The following is a 20,441-nucleotide window of genomic DNA, read 5'->3' as shown; positions in this document are numbered from 1 at the left end:
GCAGCTTAAGTACTCCAGCAATTCAGTTTGGTTGTCAACACCCTAATTTTCATTAGAATTTTGGGCTTCACCAACACAATTATGTTATTTTTACTGAGAAGCAGCTTCCAGTCAAAAAAGCCTTTCATTTTTAACAGAAAACGCAATAAACTTTTTAAAAATTCTGGGCTTGATCTCTTTTATTATATTACATATTTTCTGAAAATGTAACCTTGCACATTCAGCTTTTATACTTACGTATATACTAGTAACTAATTGATACATTTATACACACACATGCATATATAAACACACACACAGATTGTGTACCTAGATACAGATACATGTATACAATCTATAGTTTATTGCAGAAGATATCATTTATAAGGTATTCTCCTGTATGGTTTTTGAGAATTTCTTTCTACTTTTCTATGAACCAAAAAGAATAAGAAGGGGTAGAGGAAAACAGAGAAAAACCAAAGAATGCATGCCAAAGCCCTCATTAAATTCTCTAATTAAAGAAGCTTTCAAGACTTTCATGAATCTATTACTACATTTCTGCTAATCTTAACTTCCCTCCAAACAGACCAAGCAAACAAACCAGAAAAGCTAAATAAAATTACCCATTCACATCTAGGTTAACTGTAGCAAGACGATGTAATTTTTAAAAGTAGTAGGATGATTTTTGAGAGACTTGTTTCTTTATAGGTATCTAACAATTTTTCCTAACTGTCAAATATTATATAAAGCACAATTTTGTACTAATAAAACCAAGTGAAATAAACTGTAAATGGAATCAAACAAATAAACACAATAAAATGCCATTAATTTTAGTTAGCAACAAGGGTAAAGGATAAAAGCCACGTTCTTTGCTGTGTCATAGTGAGAAGCTGCACTGCCCATAAACCAGGAACATCACTTGACCTGAACTGAATCCATAGCACAGCAAAGTGCTTTATAACTGGATTTCACTACCCAACTGAATAATTCATTATTTTTAATGAATTTCCTCTGTTCTCTAAGTAGCTATAGCCAGTCAGCTGAAATCAACCATTATAAACTGGGAAACTGCAGAGAAAGTTTTCAAGTAAGTCAATTTAAAAAGTTGCTTAGGCTGTCTATTTTTCCTTTTATATTTAGTACTGTTACTTCGTATGGCCTGAGATAAAATTTTATAGGATTCATCAGTAAGTGGATGTTGACAGTTGCCTTGCTAGCATCCATTCCACCCTGGACCCTTAATACAGTACCAATAAATTTCATTCAGGTAAAGATCAGTTACCCACAAAGCCAATGTCCAATGTGCTTTAAGGAAGGTGTCCCACTCCCAGTCCACAGTAGAGCCAGTGGTCTAAAGGTAATCCAATTCCTCTTGCTGCAATGATGATTCAGAAGCTCAGCCCTGGCTGGACGTAGTGGTACGTGCCAGTAATTCCAGCACTTTGGGAGGCTGAGGCAGGAGGATGGCTTGAGTCCAGGAGTTCAAGACCAGCCTAGGCAACATGGCGAACTCTGTCTCAACAAAAAATACAAAAATTAGCCAGGTGCGATGGCACACATCTATAGTCCCAGCTACTTGGGAGACTGAGGTGGGAGGATCACTTGAGCCCAGGGGTTCGAGGCTACAGTGAGCCATGATCGTGCCACTGCACTACAGCCTGGGTGAAAGAGTGAGACCTTGCCTCAAAAAAAAAAAAAAAAAAAAAATCAGCATTACCAGGTAGAAAGAGAAATGCATAAATTTTACAATAGGACCAATTTAAGTATAGGGGGAAGAGGGAAAGGTAAAAGTGGAGATTGGGTAAAAAAGAAACTGGAAAATTAATACACAATTCTGGAAGCAGCCATAAATTTACCTAATGCAAATCTTACATAGTAAGTTCAAATATAGTCTCTTTGGACAGGATAAGTTTATGTAATATGAATAAGAAGAAAAATCAGCAATTTTGTGATTGTGTAATTCCTGGAAGGAAAAAAGTTATCCTCTAGTCTAATTATTTTTCTACTGTACTTCAGAGACTCTGTTTTATGAATGAACAGCAAAAGCGAGTCAGGTACCAATAGGTGATGTCTCCTGCTTCACATCAAAACTTCCAGGAGGAGCTACAAAGCTTTGATATTTTTTTCTGATGGCTTCTATTATTCTTACCACAGACTACGAAGATCTCATACCTCTATCTTCTTGGTTTCAAAGACAGCTAAAGAGAAGGTGAATTTCTGCCCTCTGCTGAGGAGCCAGCCTAAAACACTAACAGCAGAAGAGATGAGAAAAATGCAGAGATGAGAACAATAGAGTCAGAAAGAAACAGAGGCTTGAAGTAGGCTCAGGAGGGAAGGTCATTGTTCTTTTTTGGAGAACATGAAATTATTCTAATTTCTTATTTCCCCATGAAGAAACTGTTCAAAAGCCATCCTCTTTCTTAATCCTCCCTCATATTAAGCATTTTATCAAAGGAAAGAAAAAAAATCACCTTTAAAAGAGTCTGATTGCTATCACTAACCAGCTTTTACAAAAGATAAGCCTAATTTTTATCAAAGCTCCAAAGTCTCCTAAAATAAATAATTTTTCCACAGTATCTCTTTGAAGACAAGTAATTTTATCTATTTGTTTAACAAGAGCAAGTAAGGTACCAGATTCAAAATAAGGATACTCAAATTATTTTTATCCTAGGATAAATTATTATCCTATCTCATTTTTATATATGAGACAGAATCAAATACAATTATATCCAGGTAAAAATTATACAATTATATCCAAAATGTATATCCAAAATCAGTAACAGCAAAAATGACAACCTACCTGGGAATAAACCTAACATAAAATATACAAGATCCATTTTAAAGATAACTAGCAAATTTTATTAAGACAGTTAAAAAAGGACTGGATAAGACACAGAGTTCCGGCACAACCAGACCCAAAACTGTAAATATATTAATTAAATCAATACACTCAAGAAGCAATACCAAGAAAAAAAGTCATCAGAATTTTTCATTGAACCACATGATTTTACATTAAAGTTCACTGGGAAGAGAAAATACTCAAGAGCAGCAATTTTTTTTTGAAAAACAAGACCAGCAAGGAAAAATTCACCGTACTAAATACGAAACTTTTAAAACTACAGTAATTAAAATAGTGTGTGTCAGGTGAGGTGGCTCACACCTGTAATCCCAGCACTTTCAGAGGCTGAGGCAGGCAGATCACCTGAGGTCAGGAGTTCGAGACCAGCCTGGCCAACATGGTGAAACCCCGTCTCTACTAAAAATACAAAAATTAGCCAGGTGTGGTAGCCAGTGCTGTAATCCCAGCTACTAGGGAGGCTGAGGCAGGAGAATTGCTTGAACCTGGGAGGCGGAGGTTGCAGTGAGCGGAGATCATGCCATTGCACTCCAGCCTGGGCAATAAGAACGAGACTCCCCGTCAAAAAAAAAAAAAAAATTAGTGTGGAATTGGTGTAAAAATACAAAAACAGATCAGACATAGCATGTCTCATCCCATATAGAGAAAACCTTGAAGACTGCAGAGACTACGGAAGGTGGTGAACATGTTAATTTGTTTGACTGTAGGAATCATTTCACTACGTATATGTGTATCAAAACATCATGTTGTACACCGTAAATACATACAATAAATAAATAAAACTTGCCATGTCCAGAAATAGATCCATGTAAATATGGAAATTTGACATACGATGAAGGAGGCATTTCTTATCTTTGAGAAAAAACAAGTTATTCAAGAAATGAGGTCAAAAAACTGGTTATAACTTTGATATATCATTACCAGCAAAAATTTAAAAGATTGACCATATGCAGTAATTGGTCTTCTCTAAAAAGAGAAGAAACTGGCATCACCATTTTGAAAGACGTTTCATAGAAGGCATCAAAATTCTAAATCTGCATAACCTTCAAGTCAGTAATTACATCTATCCTATGGAAATATTTGCACATATGCACAAAGACATACGTAAAGGATGTTCATTACATCCCTTTGTAAAAGCAAAAATACGGGAAGCAGTTATAGGGTAAATTAATAGGTAAATAAACAATGACACATCCAAAATATGGCATACTAAGCTGCCAGTAAAAGAATAAAATAGAACTATACATATTAAGATCATTCTCTAAGATAAATGCTAAGTAAAACAGAGGGAAAACGAAGTGTCAGTGGTAGTTTAAATTTTAAAATAGAAAATGAAATTGGCCAGGCATGGTGGCTCACGCCTGTAATCCCAGAACTTTGGGAGGCCGAGGCAGGCAGATCACGAAGTCAGGAGTTCGAGACCAGCCTGACCAACATGGTAAAACCCCATCTCTACTAAAAATACAAAAATTAGCAGAGCATGGTGGCAGGTGCCTGTAATCCCAGCTACTCAGGAGGCTGAGGCAGGAGAATCACTTGAACCCAGGAGGTGGAGGTTGCAGTGAGCCAAAAACGTGCCATTGCACTCCAGCCTGGGCAACAGAGTGAGACTCCATCTCAACGTCTCAAAAAAAAAAAAAGAAGGTCGGGCAAGGTGGCTCACGCCTGTAATCCCAGCATTTTGGGAAGCCAAGGTGGGCGGATCACGAAGTCAGGAGATCGAGACCATACTGGCTAACACAGTGAAACCCCGTCTCTACTAAAAATACAAAAAATTAGCCGGGCGTGGCAGCGTGCGCCTGTAGTCCCAGCTGCTGGGGAGGCTGAGGCAGGAGAATGGCGTGAACCCGGGAGGCGGAGCTTGCAGTGAGCCGAGACTGTGCCACTGCACTGCAGCCTGGGCGACAGAGTGAGACTCTGTCTAAAAAAAAACAAGAAAAAGAAAATGAAATTCTATGTATATATAAATGCAAAGAACAATCCAGGAGGACCCTCAGACAGGGTAAGTTTACATAATACAAACAAGAAGAAAAATCAGATATTTTGAAATTATGGATTTCCTGGAAGGAAATAAGTTATCTTGTAGTCCAATTATTTTTCTACTGTACTTCAATGACTCAGTTTTACGAATGAACAGCAAAAGCTGGTGAGGTACCAATTAATAGGGGCCCCTACTGGTAACTGAATGGGATTGAGGTCAGGTATATGAAGGGGAGTTTCAATACTCTATAATTTGTTTCTCAGTAAGCATGATCCCCCCTCCCTCACTCCCTGTCTACCTCTTTCTTGCTATCTAAGAGTACTATGAAGGGCTTCTGTAAGTAATAAAGTAAATAAGTCTATATTTTTTCAAATTGGAGTCCTGAGGTTAAACATGTCTCATGGTTTTAGTAAAGTCAAGCACAGGAGGAGGAAAAAGAGGCTGATTACCTTAACACTAAGAAAGAAGACGATAATGATCCATTGTGTACGGTAAATTTCAGTAGCATCCTAATATCCATTCAGCCCTCCTCACTCCATCCCAAAATGTGTAACAGCAAAGTTTTATGGATGGAATTGACCTCATCACCAAGACTAAGGTGAAATCCAACTGTCTTAAGGCCAATAGGAAAATCCAATTCCCCTTGCTATACAACTGATTCAAGGATAGGAGCTATGACCCAGGTCTCAGTTCTCTAGCCTCCATCTCCTGGCCATAATTATTGGTTCCAAGGCAGTCCAATTGCAACAAATCTCGGGACTCTCCTCTGGCACGGGAAAGGATGCTTTTGCTCCTGCTAGATGTAGTCAAGGTTGATGCAAGTAGCCATCTTACGAGCATACAAGAAACCACCCTGAAGGTGGTTTCATAGAAGAGGGCCAAGAATAAGGCCAGAAAAATAGTCGGATCCCTGAGTGAACTTGCCTGAAGGCCACTCTACCTCAGATGTCTCCATGAAACAGACCAATAAATAACCTTTTATTGCTGAAGTCAGTTTGACTGGTTTTTCCATTACTTGCAACTGAAGGCACTCTTGTTGACAGGATAGGATAACTAAAATGTAATACCACTTCTTGATCTGACTTTGTGAAGACTGAATAGAATTCCACTTTATCTATCATAATTGAACAATTCCCTATTGATGATAATTAGGTTGCTTGCGAATTTCACCAAAAATAACGTTCAATGAATACCCTTGTGGATATGTGGGTATTGTTAGGCATTCCTATCATTTCTATAGGATAGATTCCTAGATATGAAATTACTAGGTCATAGAGTACTCTACTTGTCTGCTTACCTTCTCACCAATAAATTATTCACAATAGTATGCTAACCCCTTTTATGCTAAAAGGTAAAACTAGCTCTCCCTTTCCCTTTCCCTTTCACTTTCCCTTTCCCTTTCCCTTTCCCTTTCCCTTCCTTTCCTTTCCCTCTGTGGCCCAGGCTGCAATCTACTCAGCTCGCTGCTGCCCCCGCCGCGGACTCCCTGGGACTGCCGCCGCACGCCACCGCCGCCTGCTTTTTCTCGTTCGGCTGCAGGCGCGCGGTCGCCATGTTGGCCACGCTGCTCGCCAGCTCCTGACGCCGAGTGCTCTGCCCGCCTCAGCCTCCGGAGCCCCTGCCCGGCCACCGCCCCGTCTGGGACGTGGGGAGCGCCTCTGCCCGGCCGCCCCGTCCGGGAAGAAGTGAGGAGCGCCTCTGCCCGGCCGCCCCGTCCGGGAAGAAGTGAGGAGCGCCTCTGCCCGGCCGCCCCGTCTGGGAAGAGGTGAGGAGCACCTCTGCCCGGCCGCCCCGTCTGGGAAGTGAGGAGCGCCTCGCCCAGCCGCCCCGTCCGGGAAGAAGTGAGGAGTGCCTCCGCCCGGCCGCCCCGTCTGGGAAGAAGTGAGGAGCGCCTCCGCCCGGCCGCCCCGTCCGGGAAGAAGTGAGGAGCGCCTCCGCCCGGCCGCCCCGTCCGGGAAGAAGTGAGGAGCGCCTCTGCCCGGCGCCGCCGTCTGGGAGTGAGGAGAACCTCTGCCCGGCCACCATCGTCTGGGAGATGAGGAGCGCCTCTGCCCCGCCGCCGCGTCTGGGAAGTGAGGAGCGCCTCTGCCCGGCCGTGGGTGAGGCGCCTCTGCCGGTCTGGGAAGTGAGGAGCGCCTCTGCCCGCCGCCTGTCTGGGAAGTGAGGAGCGCCTCTGCCCGGCCACCCCGTCTGGGAAGTGAGGAGCGCCTCTGCCCGGCCAGCCCCGTCTGGGAAGTGAGGAGCGCCTCTGCCCGGCCACCCCGTCTGGGAAGAGGAGCGCTTCCGGCCGCCCGGAGCCGTCAACCGTCTGGGAAGTGAGGAGCGCCTCTGCCGGCCAGCCCCGTCTGGGAAGTGAGGAGCGCCTCTGCCCGGCCAGCCACCGTCTGGGAAGTGAGGAGCGCCTCTGCCCGGGGGGGGGGGCGCCCCCGTCTGGGAAGTGAGGAGCGCCTCTGCCCGGCCAGCCACCCGTCTGGGAAGTGAGGAGCGCCTCTGCCCGGCCAGCCACCGTCTGGGAAGTGAGGAGCGCCTCTGCCCGGCCACCACCGTCTGGGAAGTGAGGAGCGCCTCTGCCCGGCCGCCCCGTCTGGGAAGTGAGGAGCGCCTCTGCCCGGCCCCCCGTCTGGGAAGGAGGAGCGCCCGCCCTGGGGGTGGGCCGCGGGTCGGGAGGGAGGAGGCCTCTGCCGGGGGGGGGGGGGGGGGGGAGTGGGCCTGCCGGCCCCCATCGTCGGGAGTGAGGAGCGCCTCTGCCCGGCCGCCCCGGTACTCGTTGGGGGGGGGGGGGGGGGGAGCGCCTCTGCCCGGCCCCCCGTCTGGGAAGTGAGGAGCGCCTCTGCCCGGCCACCCACCGTCTGGGAAGTGAGGAGCGCCTCTGCCGGCACCACCGTCTGGGAAGTGAGGAGCGGGGCTCTGCCGGCCGCCACCGTCTGGGAAGTGAGGAGCGCCTCTGCCCGGCCACCCCGTCTGGGAAGTGAGGAGCGCCTCTGCCCGGCCACCCCGTCTGGAATGAGGAGCGCCTCTGCCCGCCCCCCCGTCCGGGAAGTGAGGACGCTCTGCCCGCCACCCCGCTGGGAAGTGAGAGCGCCCTGCCCGGCCCCCCCGTCCGGGGAAGTGAGGAGCGCCTCTGCCCGGCCACCCCCGTCTGGGAAGTGAGGAGCGCCTCTGCCGCCGGGCCCACCCACCGTCTGGGAAGTGAGGAGCGCCTCTGCCCGGCCCCACCGTCTGGGAAGTGAGGAGCGCCTCTGCCCGGCCACCCACCGTCTGGGAAGTGAGGAGCGCCTCTGCCCGGCCACCCCGTCTGGGAAGTGAGGAGCGCCTCTGCCCGGCCACCCACCGTCTGGGAAGTGAGGAGCGCCTCTGCCCGCCACCACCGTCTGGGAAGTGAGAGCGCCTCTGCCCGGCCACCCACCGTCTGGGAAGTGAGGAGCGCCTCTGCCCGGCCACCCACCGTCTGGGAAGTGAGAGCCCTCTGCCCGGCCCCCCGTCTGGGAAGTGAGGAGCGCCTCTGCCCGGCCCCCCGTCTGGGAGGTGAGGAGCGCCTCTGCCCGCCGCCCCCGTCGGGAAGTGAGGAGGCCTCTGCCCGGCCGCCCGTCCGGGAAGTGAGGGCGCCCTGCCGGCGCCCGTCTGGGAGAGGAGCGCTCTGCCCGGCCCCGTCTGGGAAGTGAGGAGCGCCTCTGCCCGGCCGCCCCGTCTGGGAAGAAGTGAGGAGCGCCTCTGCCCGGCCACCCCGTCTGGGAAGTGAGGAGCGCCTCTGCCCGGCCCCCCCGTCCTGGGAAGAAGTGAGGAGCGCCTCTGCCCGGCCCCCGTGGGAGTGAGAGCCTCTGCCGCCCCCGTCTGGAAGTGAGGAGCGCTCTGCCGGCCCCCGCTGGGAAGTGAGGAGCGCCTCTGCCCGGCCCCCCGATGCTCTGGCCAGGGAAGATGAGGAGCGCCTCTGCCGGCGCCCCGTCGGGAGTGAGGAGGCCTCTGCCGGCCACCCCGTCTGGGAGTGAGGAGCGCCTCTGCCCGGCCCCCGTCTGGGAAGTGAGGGCGCCTCTGCCGGCCCCCCGTCTGGGAAGTGAGGAGGCCTCTGCCCGGCCCGCCCCCACCGTCTGGGAAGTGAGGAGCGCCTCTGCCCGGCCACCCACGTCTGGGAAGTGAGGAGCGCCTCTGCCCGGCCACCCCGTCTGGGAAGTGAGGAGCGCCTCTGCCCGGCCACCCACCGTCTGGGAAGTGAGGAGCGCCTCTGCCCGGCCCCACCGTCTGGGAAGTGAGGAGCGCCTCTGCCGGCCACCCCTCATGCGGCCGCCACCCGTCTGGGAAGGATTAGTTGATGGGAGCGTCCTCTTGGTCTTCCTCAGGGCTCGCCCCCACCGTCTGGGTAAGTGAAGTGAATGAGAGCGCCTCTGCCCGGCCCCGCGGGGTGAGCCCTCTCCCGCCTGGGAAGTGAGGAGCGCCTCTGCCCGGGCCCCACCGTCCATACCCGGGCGGTTGGGAAGGGTGAGGAGCGCTCTCCGGCTCGGGGTGGGCCTCTGCCGCCCCCGTCGGGAAGTGAGGAGCGCTCTGCGCCTCTGCCCGGCCACCCCGTCTGGGAAGTGAGGAGCGCCTCTGCCCCCCCGCCACCCACCCGTCTGGGAAGTGAGAGGCCTCTGCCGCCACCCCGTCGGGAAGTGAGGAGGCCTTGCCCGGCCACCGTCTGGGAAGTGGGACGCTCTGCCGGCCACCCCGTCTGGGAAGTGAGGAGCGCCTCTGCCCGGCCACCCACCGTCTGGGAAGTGAGGGAGCGCCTGCCCGGCCCCCCCGCGGGAAGGAGGAGCCTCTGCCCGCCACCCCTGGTGAAGTGAGGAGCGCCTCTGCCCGGCCACCCACTCGTCTGGGAAGTGAGGAGCGCCTCTGCCCGGGCCGCGACCCCCGGTCTGGGAATGAGGAGCCGCCTCTGCCCGGCCCCCTGGGACTGGGAAGGAAGTGAGGAGCGCCTCTGCCGGCCGCCCCGTCCGGGAAGAAGTGAGGAGCGCCTCTGCCCGGCCGCCCCGTCCGGGAAGAAGTGAGGAGCGCCTCTGCCCGGCCGCCCCGTCGGGAAGAGTGAGGAGCGCCTCTGCCGGAGCCCCCCCCGTCGGGAAGTGAGGAGCCCTCTGCCCGGCCCCCCGTCCGGGAAGAAGTGAGGAGCGCCTCTGCCCGGCCGCCCGTCTGGGAAGTGAGGAGCGCCTCTGCCCGGCCCCCGTCTGGAAGGGAGGCCCTGCCGGCCCCCGTCGGAAGTGAGGAGCGCCCTGCCCGGCCGCCCCGTCTGGGAAGTGAGGAGCGCCTCTGCCGGCCACCACCGTCTGGGAAGTGAGGGAGCGCCTCTGCCCGGCCACCCACCGTCTGGGAAGTGAGGAGCGGCCTCTGCCCGGCCACCCCGTCAGGGAAGTGAGGAGCCGCCTCTGCCCGGCCACCCACTGTCTGGGAAGTGAGGAGCGCCTCTGCCGGCCACCCTTGTCCTGGGAAGTGAGGAGCGCCTCTGCCCGGCCACCCTGTCGGGGAAGTGAGGAGCGCCTCTGCCCGGGCCGCCCCATCTGTGAAATGAGGAGCACCTCTGCCGGCCACCTATCGTCTGGGAGGTGAGGAGCGCCTCTGCCCGGCCGCCCCGTCCGGGAAGAAGTGAGGAGCGCCTCTGCCCGGCCGCCCCCTGCCCGGGGAAGAAGTGGGAGCGCTCTGCCCGGCCGCCCCGTCCGGGAAGAGTGAGGAGGCCTCTGCCCGGCCGCCCCGTCCGGGAAGAAGTGAGGAGCGCCTCTGCCCGGCCGCCCGTCCGGGAGAAGTGAGGACCCTCCCGCCCCCCGTCTGGGAAGATGAGGAGGCGCCCCTCTGCCCTCGGCCCCCCCTCCCGGACTGAGGAGCGCCCCCCCCCCCCCCCCCCCCCCTCCGAGAGGAGGCCCTCCCCCCCCGCCCCTCCCCCCGCCGGGAGAAGGACCCTCTGCCCGGCCGCCCCTCGGGAAGTGAGGAGCGCCTCCCTCCCCGCCGCCCCCCATCTGGGAAGTGAGGAGCACCTCTGCCCGGCCACCCATCGTCTGGGAAGTGAGGAGCGCCTCTGCCCGGCCACCCATTGTCTGGGAAGTGAGGGGCGCCTCTGCCTGGCCACCTATCGTCTGGGAAGAAGTGAGGAGCGTCTCTGCCTGGCCGCCCCGTCTGGGAAGTGAGGAGCGCCTCTGCCCGGCCGCCCCGTCTGGGAAGAAGTGAGGAGCGCCTCTGCCCGGCCGCTCCGTCTGGGAGGTCTACAATGGAGGCCAGAAGCAATGTGGGGGCTGGACGTGGTGGCTCACGCCTGTGGTCCCGGCACTCTGGGGGGCGAGGCGGGTTGATCACTTCGGGCTAGGAGTTCGAGACCAGTCTGGCCAACTTGGCGAAACATGAAAAATACAACAGACAAACCAACCAACCAACTCAGTGACAACAAAACAGGTCTACCCTGGAGTCATACTCTAATTTTTTTTATTTTCCTCCCTTTCTGATCCTTTATCCCACTTCCTTTTTCTTCCTCTTCCTTCTCCCTCTTCTTTGTCAAATAGAGGATTGAGTTATTATCACAGATCCACATAAAGTCCCTCTCTACCTTATTTTAACTCCCACCCCCCATTTCTATTCCCCGAATTCCCATGTGTAACCTTCCTAATATGTTTGATATGCATCTTTTTGTTTGTATGTATTTTTAGAAAATGTTTATTGTTTTTGTGTGCAAAAAAAAATTAATAAAAAAAAAAAAAAAAAAAGGTAAAACTAGACAAAGAAGCAGCCCACACAGAAAGCCAAGAGAAGCTTCCACAGTAGCAGGGTTAAACTAAACCACTGATGAAGGATTTCAATCTGACAACTATGAAAAGGTGCTTTAAGGCACCTACTACTCCTACAAGAAGAGTCTCATCAAAGAATAGAAGTCCATGAAGGGTTGACTATTAGTTACAATATAACCACATGTAACTCAACACCTAACTTTGTGGTGTTAGATATTAATCAAATTGATGGTATTTCAGTTGAGTGTTAATGGACCATCATCATCACCATGACCATCACCATCAAAACTATAGCCATTAATATCTATATCCTACCCTTTCCCCACTACTTGTCTAGTAGATCACAATCTTTGATGTATAATATCCAAGGGAGATAGTGCCTCCCAGTCTTCTGACCAGCCCTCCTCCAGTGATCTTGTCTGCATCCTGCTCCACCCATTTATTCCTACAAAGATACTATGTTATTACCAACGACTGAATCCTTCCATAATCTCAATTCCACACATCCCACTCTCCAACCAACACCTCCTGTTTTTCAAGTTCATTCCCTCTAGAAACTCAATTCCAACAATCTTTTCATCTAACTGGGGCCTTTAAGGGCCCTGCTACCATATCATTGTCCTCACCCCTTGCGCAGTCCTTACTTCTCTTCTTGATCAGTTTAAACTCCAAGTTAATAGCCACTTCCTTGCATACTCCCTCAAATTCATTGCCCTTCTGGCTTTATTATTATCTCCTGGCAAAACTCTAACCCCGAATAAAAAAGAACTCTTGACCTACTCTGTGCCTGTACCTATGCAGCTGAATGAATGTAGCAGGTGAAAAGCACAACCATTTTGACTGGTCTCACTTTAAATTTGTGACCACCAGCCTCAAGTGGGCCCTTAGTTCTTCCTGGCAATCCTACAACTTTTCCCTAATCTATTTACTATCCTCCCCTCCTAAGACTATTTTATACCTTCTCCTCTCCACTTAAACTTCATATCTCCTCCACCGATCGTCACTCTTAGCTGATGATCTTGCTTCCGATTTCATTAGAAGCAATCAAAAATGAATTTCTACAAGCTCTTACCCTGAAATCTATGTCACATAATTATATTTATACCCATATATTCTACTGTGGTGGTTAATTTTATGTGTCAATTTGAGTGGGCCATGGGGTGCCCAGATATTTGGCTAACCATTATTCTGGGTGTGTCTGTGAGGATGTTTCTGGGTGAGACTAACATTTGATTCAGTAGACTGAGTAAAGCAGATTGCCCTCCCTAATGTGGGTGGGCCTTCAATTTGTTGAAGGCCTGAATAAATAAAAAGGCTAAGTAAGGGAAGATCTGCTCCCTCTGCCTGTCTTTGAGCTGGGACATTGGTCTTCTCCTGCCTTCAGACTTGGACTCAGACTGGAACTTACACCATAGGCTCTCCTGGTTCTCAGGCCTTCACAACTGGCCTGGAACTATACCATTAGCTCCCGTGGGTATATCTCCTGGCAGATCTTAAGACTTTTATAATCTCTTGATAGATACAGAGACAGAGATACAGATAGAGATGGACACAGAGATATAAAGATCTCCTATTGATTCTGTTTCTCAGGAGAACCCTAATACATCTACCTTTTCTTATGTAACTATGGATGAACTGTCTGTACTCCTACATCCAACCTCTCCATGTGTGCAAACCTCTCATCTACTCAAAGACATTTTCTCAAAGACATCTACTCAAAGACATTTTCCCGTCTCCTACATCATCAACTTTTTCCCTCTACTGGTCTGCCAGAAAAGACCCATCAACATATACGCAATTTTTCCCAACTAAAAAAAAGAAAAAAAAAACCAACTCAACTTTTGGCTAACCGCTCCATTATTATTCTCCCCTTTGTAGGAAAACTACTCAAACGAGTCATCTATACTAGCATCTCTGTTTCCACTCCTTTAATCCTCTCTTAAATCCATTGTAACCACTCCACTCCACGAAAAGGGCTCATGTCAAGGTTTCCAATGACTTTTATGTTGTCAAATCCTATAGCCAATTCTCAACGCTCATCTGAGTCAATGTACCGGCAGTAAGTGACACAATTAACCACACCCATCTTCTTGAAACATTTTATCAGGCTTCTGTGATAATTCTTGAGTCTCCATCTATATCAGTAACAACTCCTTTTCAGTATACTCTGCTGCTCCTTCTTACCTCCCCAATCTCTAAACATCACAGCATTCCAGGATTCAAGTCACAGACCTGTTCTCTTCTCCCTCTACACTCACTCCCTTAGAGTCTGCTGGCTTTTAAATTAGCTGTTATATACTAATGACTTCCAAAGTTATATAAACAGCCTAGACCATTCCTCTTAACTTCAAACTTTGATAGCCAATTATTTACTGGATATTTGAATCTCTAATTGGCATATTCCACTCAATAGATATAAAGTTTCCCCAAACTGCTCCTTTTGTATATTTCCCTTCTTAGTAGTCACCTTCATCTTTCTGGTTGCTCATGCCAAAAGCCTTGGATTCATCCTGACTCATCTCCTCCTTTCACATTCTGCATCTAATCTGTCAGCAAATACTGTTGGTTCTATCTTCAAAACAAAGCCAAAATTCGACCTCCTCTCACCACTTCCGCTGCTACAATGCTGGTTCAAGCCATATTACCTTTTACCTGCTTTTCCCCATGGCCTATGCTCAAAACAGTAGCAGAGTGATTCTGTTACAAGATAACTCAATTTAAAGGATTATATAACATGAGCGACTGAAATTTACCCCAGAAAGGCAAGGGTGGTTCAACATAAGAAAATTAATCAATATAACACATTACATTAAGATAAGGGAGGAAAAATACATGATCATTTCAATTGACACAGAAAAAGGCATTTGACAAAATCCAACACCCTTTCATGATAAAAACTCAGAAAACTAGGAATAAAAGGGTATTTCCTCAACATGATAAAGGGCATTTATGAAAACCCACAGCTAACACCATACTTCATGGTGAAAGACTGAAAGCTTTCCACCTAAGATAGGAAGCAAGACAAAGATACCCACTTTCACCACTGCTTTTCAACATCATATTGAAAGTTCTAGCCAGAGAAATTAGACATGGAAAAGAAATAAAAGGCATCCATAATGGAAAGGAAGAAGTAAAACTATCTCTATATACAGATGACATAATCCCATATAAAAATCTCAAAAGAAAGCTACTAGATCTAATAAGTAAATTCAACAAAGTTACAGAGTACAACATCAACACTGAAATATCAGCTGTTGCTATACACCAGAAATGAACAATCTGAAAGGAAACTAAGAAAGTAACTGCATTTACAATAGCAGCTAAAAGAATAAAATGCCAAGGAGTAAATTTAACCAAGGAGGTGAAAAACATGTGCTCTGAAAACTACAGAATGCTGCTGAAAGAAATTAAAGAAAACACAAATAAATGGAAAGATATCCCATGTTCATGCATAGAAAGACTTAATATTGTTAAGATGTCAATACTACCCAAAGTTATCTACAGATTCAATGCAATCCCTATCAAAAGGCTTTTCTGCAGAAATGGAAAAGGTGATCCTCAAATTCATCAGAATTGCAAGGGACCCCAAACAGCCAAAATAATCTTCAAAAAGAAGAATACAGTTGGAGGACTCATGTCTCCCAATTTCTAAACTTACTACAAAGCTACAGTAATCAAAACAGTGCAGTACAGGCATAAGGACAGAAATATAAATAAAATAGAATAGAATAGAGATTCCAGAAGTAAATCCATACATTTACGACCAATTGATTTTTGACAAGGGTGCCAAGTCCATTCAGTGGGGAAAGAATAGACTCTTAAACATGTGGTGCTGGGACAACTGGATCTCCATATGGAAAAGAGTGAAGTTGGACCCCTACCTCACACCATATACAAAAATAACTTAAAATGTATCACTAATATACAAGAATTAACTTAAAACTCCAATAGAAAAAGTAAAACTATAAAACTATTAAAAGAAAACATAGCAGAAAATCTTCATCGCCTTGGATTTGGGAATTAGGTATGATGCCAAAAGCATAGGCAACAAAAGAAAAAATAGATAAACTGGACTCTATAAAAATTTAAAAGTGAATCAAAGAACAATATCAAAAAGTGAAGAAAACCCACAAAATGGGAGAAATTATTTGCAAATCATATACCCAATAAGGGTTTAATATTCAGAATATATAAAGATCTCCTATAATTCAACAGAAAAAAAAAACTCAATTAAAAAATGGGCAAAGGACTTAACAGACAGTTCCCCAAAGAAGATATATAATGGCCAATAAGCACATTAAAAGATGCTCAACATCATTAGTCATTAAAGAAATACAAAACAAAACCACAGTAAGATACCACTTCCCGCCACCTACTAGGATAGCTATAATTTTTAAAAATGGAAATTAAGTTTTGGTGAGCATATGGAGAACTGGAACACTTATACAGTGCTCCCATGGAAAAACAGTTTTAGCAGTTCCTTAAAAAGCTAAACCAAAAGCTTACCATATGATCCAGTAAGTCCACTCGTAGGTATATTCCCAAAAGAATTGAAAATAGGAACTCAGATTCTTGTACACCAATGTTAATAACAGCATTATTCACAATAGCCAAAAGGTGGAAACAACCTAAGTGTCCATCAACATATGAATAAATAAATATGGCATATATATAATATAAACAGTAGAATATTATTCAGCCATAAAAAGAAATCGAGTTCTGATACATGCCACAACATGGGTGAACCTTGAAAACATTATCCTCACAAAAGACTCTGAATAGCCAAAGCAATCTTGAGCTAAAAGAACAAAGCTAGGGGCATCACACTACCTGACTTCAAAATATACTAAACTCTATAATCAAAACAGCACGGTACTGGCATAAAGAGACACACAGATAACAGAAGAGAATAGAGACCCAAGAAATAAAACCACACATTTATAGCCAACTGATTTTTGACAAAAGAGCCAAGAACCCACAATGGGGAAAGGTCAGGCTCTTCAATAAACGGTGTTGGGAAAACTGATAACCATATGCAAAAGAATGAAAGTAGTCAATTATCTCTCACCACATACAGCATCAACTCAAAATGGACTAAAGACTTAAATGTAAGACCCAAAGCCATGAAACCACTTGAAGAAAACACAGGAAAAAAGCTCCCTAACATTGGTCAGGGCTAGAGGTTCCCAACCCCGGGGCCACAGATTAGTACCAGTCCACGGCCTGTTAGGAACCAGGCCACAAAGCAGTAGGTGAGCAGCAGGCAAGCAAGCGAAGCTTCATTTTTATTTACAGCTGCTCCCCATTCCTCACATTACCACCTGAGCTCCACCTCCTGACACATCAATGGTGGCATTAGATTCTCAGCAGCGCAAACCCTACTGTGAATTGCGCATGCAAGGGATCTAGGTTGTATGCTCCTTAGGAGAACCTAATGCCTTATGTTCTGTCACTGTCTCCCATCACTCCCAGATAGGACCCTCAAGTTTCAGGAAAACAAGCTCAGGGCTCCCAGTGATTCTACATTATGGTGAATTGTGCAATTATTTCATTATATATTACAATGTAATAATAATAGAAACAAAGTGCACAATAAATGTAATGTGCTTGAATCATCCTGAAACCATCCCCTCCCTCCTGTGGATGGAAAAATTGTCTTCGATGAAACCAGTCCTTGGTACCAAAAAGGTTGGGGACTGCTGATCTGGGTAATGATTTTTGGATATGACTTCAAAAGCAAAGGTAACAAAAGCAAAAATAGACGAAGGGATTACATCAAAATAAAATGCTTCTCTGCACAGCAAATTCAACAGAGTGAAGACAGAATCTACAGAATCAGAAAAAATATTTGCAAATTATACATCTAATAAGAGGTTAATTTCCAAAATGTTTAAGGATGTCAAACAACTCAATAGCAAATAAATAAATAAATAAATAAACAAACCATATTTTAAAAATGAGCAAAAGACCTGAATAGACATTTCTCAAAAGGAAATATACAAATAACCAACAGGTATATGAAACATTGCTCATCAATAACCATCAGGGAAATGTAACTCAAAATCACAATGAGATATCACCTCACACCTGTTAGAATGGCTATTACCAAAAAGACAAAAGGTAAGTGTTGGCGAGGATGTGGAGAAAAGGGAACTCCTTCCTCACTGTTGGTGGGAATGTAAATTATTACCACCATTATGGAAATAACTCAAAAATATTAAATGTAGAACTACAAGCGGGTCCAGCAAATCCACTACAGGGTATATATGCAAGGGAAATGAAATCAGTATGTCAAAGAGCTATCTGCACTTCCATGTTTCCTGCAGCACTATTCAACAATAGCCAGAATACGGAATCAAGCTAACTGTCCATCAACAGATCAGTGGATAAAAAAAATGTGATCTACGTATACAATGAAATATTATTAAGCCATAATAAAGAATGAGATCCTGTCATTTGCAGCAACATGAATGGAACTGGAAGACATTCTCTTAAGTGAAATAAACCAGGCAGGGAAAGACAAATATCCCATGTTCTCACTTATATGTGGGAGCTAAAAAATTTGATGTCATTGAGGTAGTAAGCAGAATGGTGATTACCAGAGGCTGGGATGGATGGGTGGTGGGAATGAAGAGAGGTTGTTAAAGAGTACGAAAATACAGTTAGATAGAAGGAATATCATAGGGTTTGATAGCTATATAGAGACAAAAAAATAGGTAAGTGATTGCCTAGGAAAGCGGGTGGGATTGAGTACTAATGGTTATGGAGATTCTCTTTTGGGTAATGAAAAAGTCCTAAAGGTAATTGTGATAAAGGTTGTACAACTCTGAAGACAAACTAAAAACCATTGTATTGCACACTTTAAATGGGTGACTCATATGATATATTAATTATATCTCAATAAAGCTGTTTAAAAAAGAATGCTGAGTGGAATTGGCCAGATACAGAAAAGACAAATATTATATGATTCCACTTATGTAGACTATCTTGAATAGGCGAATTTGTAGAGGAAGAATATGCATTTAAAGTCACTAAGGGCTGGGCGGATGAGGCAATGGGGAGTTACTGCTTAGAAGTTATTGTTTCTGTTTGAAGTCGTTAAGGTCTTGGAAATAGTGGTGGTGATGATTTCACAACATGATGAGTGTAATTAATGTCACTAAATTGAACACTTAAAAATGGTTAAGATGGCAAATTTTATGGTATCTTGCCACAATTTTTTAGAAACATAATTCACATCACGTTTCCCTAACAATTCTCCAACAGCTTCCCATCTCCCTCAGAATGAAAGCCCAAATTTTCTTTTTTTTGTTTTTTGAGACGGAGTCTCGCTCTGTCTCCCACGCTGGAGTGCAGTGGCGCGATCTCGGCTCACTGCAAGCTTCGCTTCCTGGGTTCACGCCGTTCTCCTGCCTCAGTCTCCAGAGTAGCTGGGACTACAGGCGCCCGCCACCACACCCGGCTAATTTTTTTGTATTTTTAGTACAGACGGGGTTTCACCGTGTTAGCCAGGATGGTCTTGATCTCCTGACCTCGTGATTCGCCAACCTCGGCCTCCCAAAGTGCTGGGATTACAGGCGTGAGCCACCGCACCCGGCCTCCAAATTTTCCATAAAGTCCTACACATTCTGGCCCCTTTCCCTTTCTGGCCTGACCTCTGACCTCCTCTCCGCTCTGCTCCAGTTCACTAGGCCTCTTAAGTTGCTCTCTGAATATAAAGAGGCAGGTTCCCCCAGGGCCTTTGTACTTTCTTCTCCAGAGAACGTCAAGGTAACTTCTCTCACTTCCTTGAGCTCTGGACTCAAAAATTCCCTTCAGTGAGGACTTCCCTGACCCTTATTGTAAAACTGCAGCTCCCTACAGCCCCCCACCCACAACACACACACACACTCTTCATCCCCCTTTCCTTTTTAATCTCTATTTTTACCTTCTGTCATCCTATACATTTTACTTTTTGCCTGTCTCTTTCCACTAAAATGTAAGCTCCAAAAGGAGAGAGATGTTTGTCTGTTTTGTTCATTATTGGTATCTCTAGTACCTAGAGCAGTCCTTAATAAACATTTGTTGGATTAATAAAGGGAGACCACTGTGGGGGGAAAAAAATAGAAGAAAATAAAATTTTAGCTGAAGAATGCAAGCCCCTTTAAATTATCAGGCCCAGAGAAGCATTAGAATGAAAAAACAGTCCCGTCTCACTCCCCGTTTGAGCTGGATAATTATCTCTTAAAGCCCACCTGCCATATGGGCTCTAGACTGGCACCAAGAAGCCATAAAATGCCATATGCTGGACGCGATAACTCATACCCTATGAGTTACAGTGTACAGCCAATCACTAAGCAATGGTATCTCTGTAAATGAATAACAATTCCTGACCAACTTTGTCTCAGCCCACTCTTACCCTTCGCCTTTAAAAACCTGCTTGTAACCAAGGCTGAAGGAGCACTCCCCAAGGCAACTGGGAAATGAGTCCTAGGCAGCTGTCCTCATTTTGGCTGAAGTAAACACTTTAAATTATAATTTTGTGCTCCAGCCTCTTCCTTTTAGGTAGACACCACTATTCAATGGCATCAAGATCTGAACTGTCCTACTTATCCCAATCTCCCACCCCTAAAAAGAAATGTACCAAACCATAAAAAGCCTGAAGTACACCGACTTACAGACTCCTGTATTAGCATCCTAAGAATTATATTACCCTCTTCAATAGGCAGTAGTATTTTTCATATCAAACCTAGCCTGAGAACAACTGAGATTCAACTAGGAAAAAAAGAGAAGAAAATCCATTAAAGACTGAGTGATTTGAACTCAAAAATATCCATCATCACTTGGTAAATCATAGGCAGCAGGTTATTTCCCTCGACCTTGCTTTGCAGACCTGGAGTGGCTCAAT

The 20,441-nt window shown here is 46.7% G+C and overlaps 1 protein-coding gene across 2 annotated transcripts in view; it reads right to left on the bottom strand.

Annotated features, from left to right (window-relative positions):
- WRN (WRN RecQ like helicase) overlaps positions 1 to 20,441 on the bottom strand; it is a 152,687-nt gene that overhangs the window by 131,770 nt on the left and 476 nt on the right. The window lies entirely within an intron of this gene.

The sequence above is a fragment of the Nomascus leucogenys genome, chromosome 8 (genome assembly GCF_006542625.1).
Source record: "Nomascus leucogenys isolate Asia chromosome 8, Asia_NLE_v1, whole genome shotgun sequence".
Taxonomy (NCBI): Eukaryota; Metazoa; Chordata; class Mammalia; order Primates; family Hylobatidae; genus Nomascus; species Nomascus leucogenys.
Note: the sequence above shows the minus strand (reverse complement) of the source record. Positions and strands in the feature narration are given on the sequence as shown.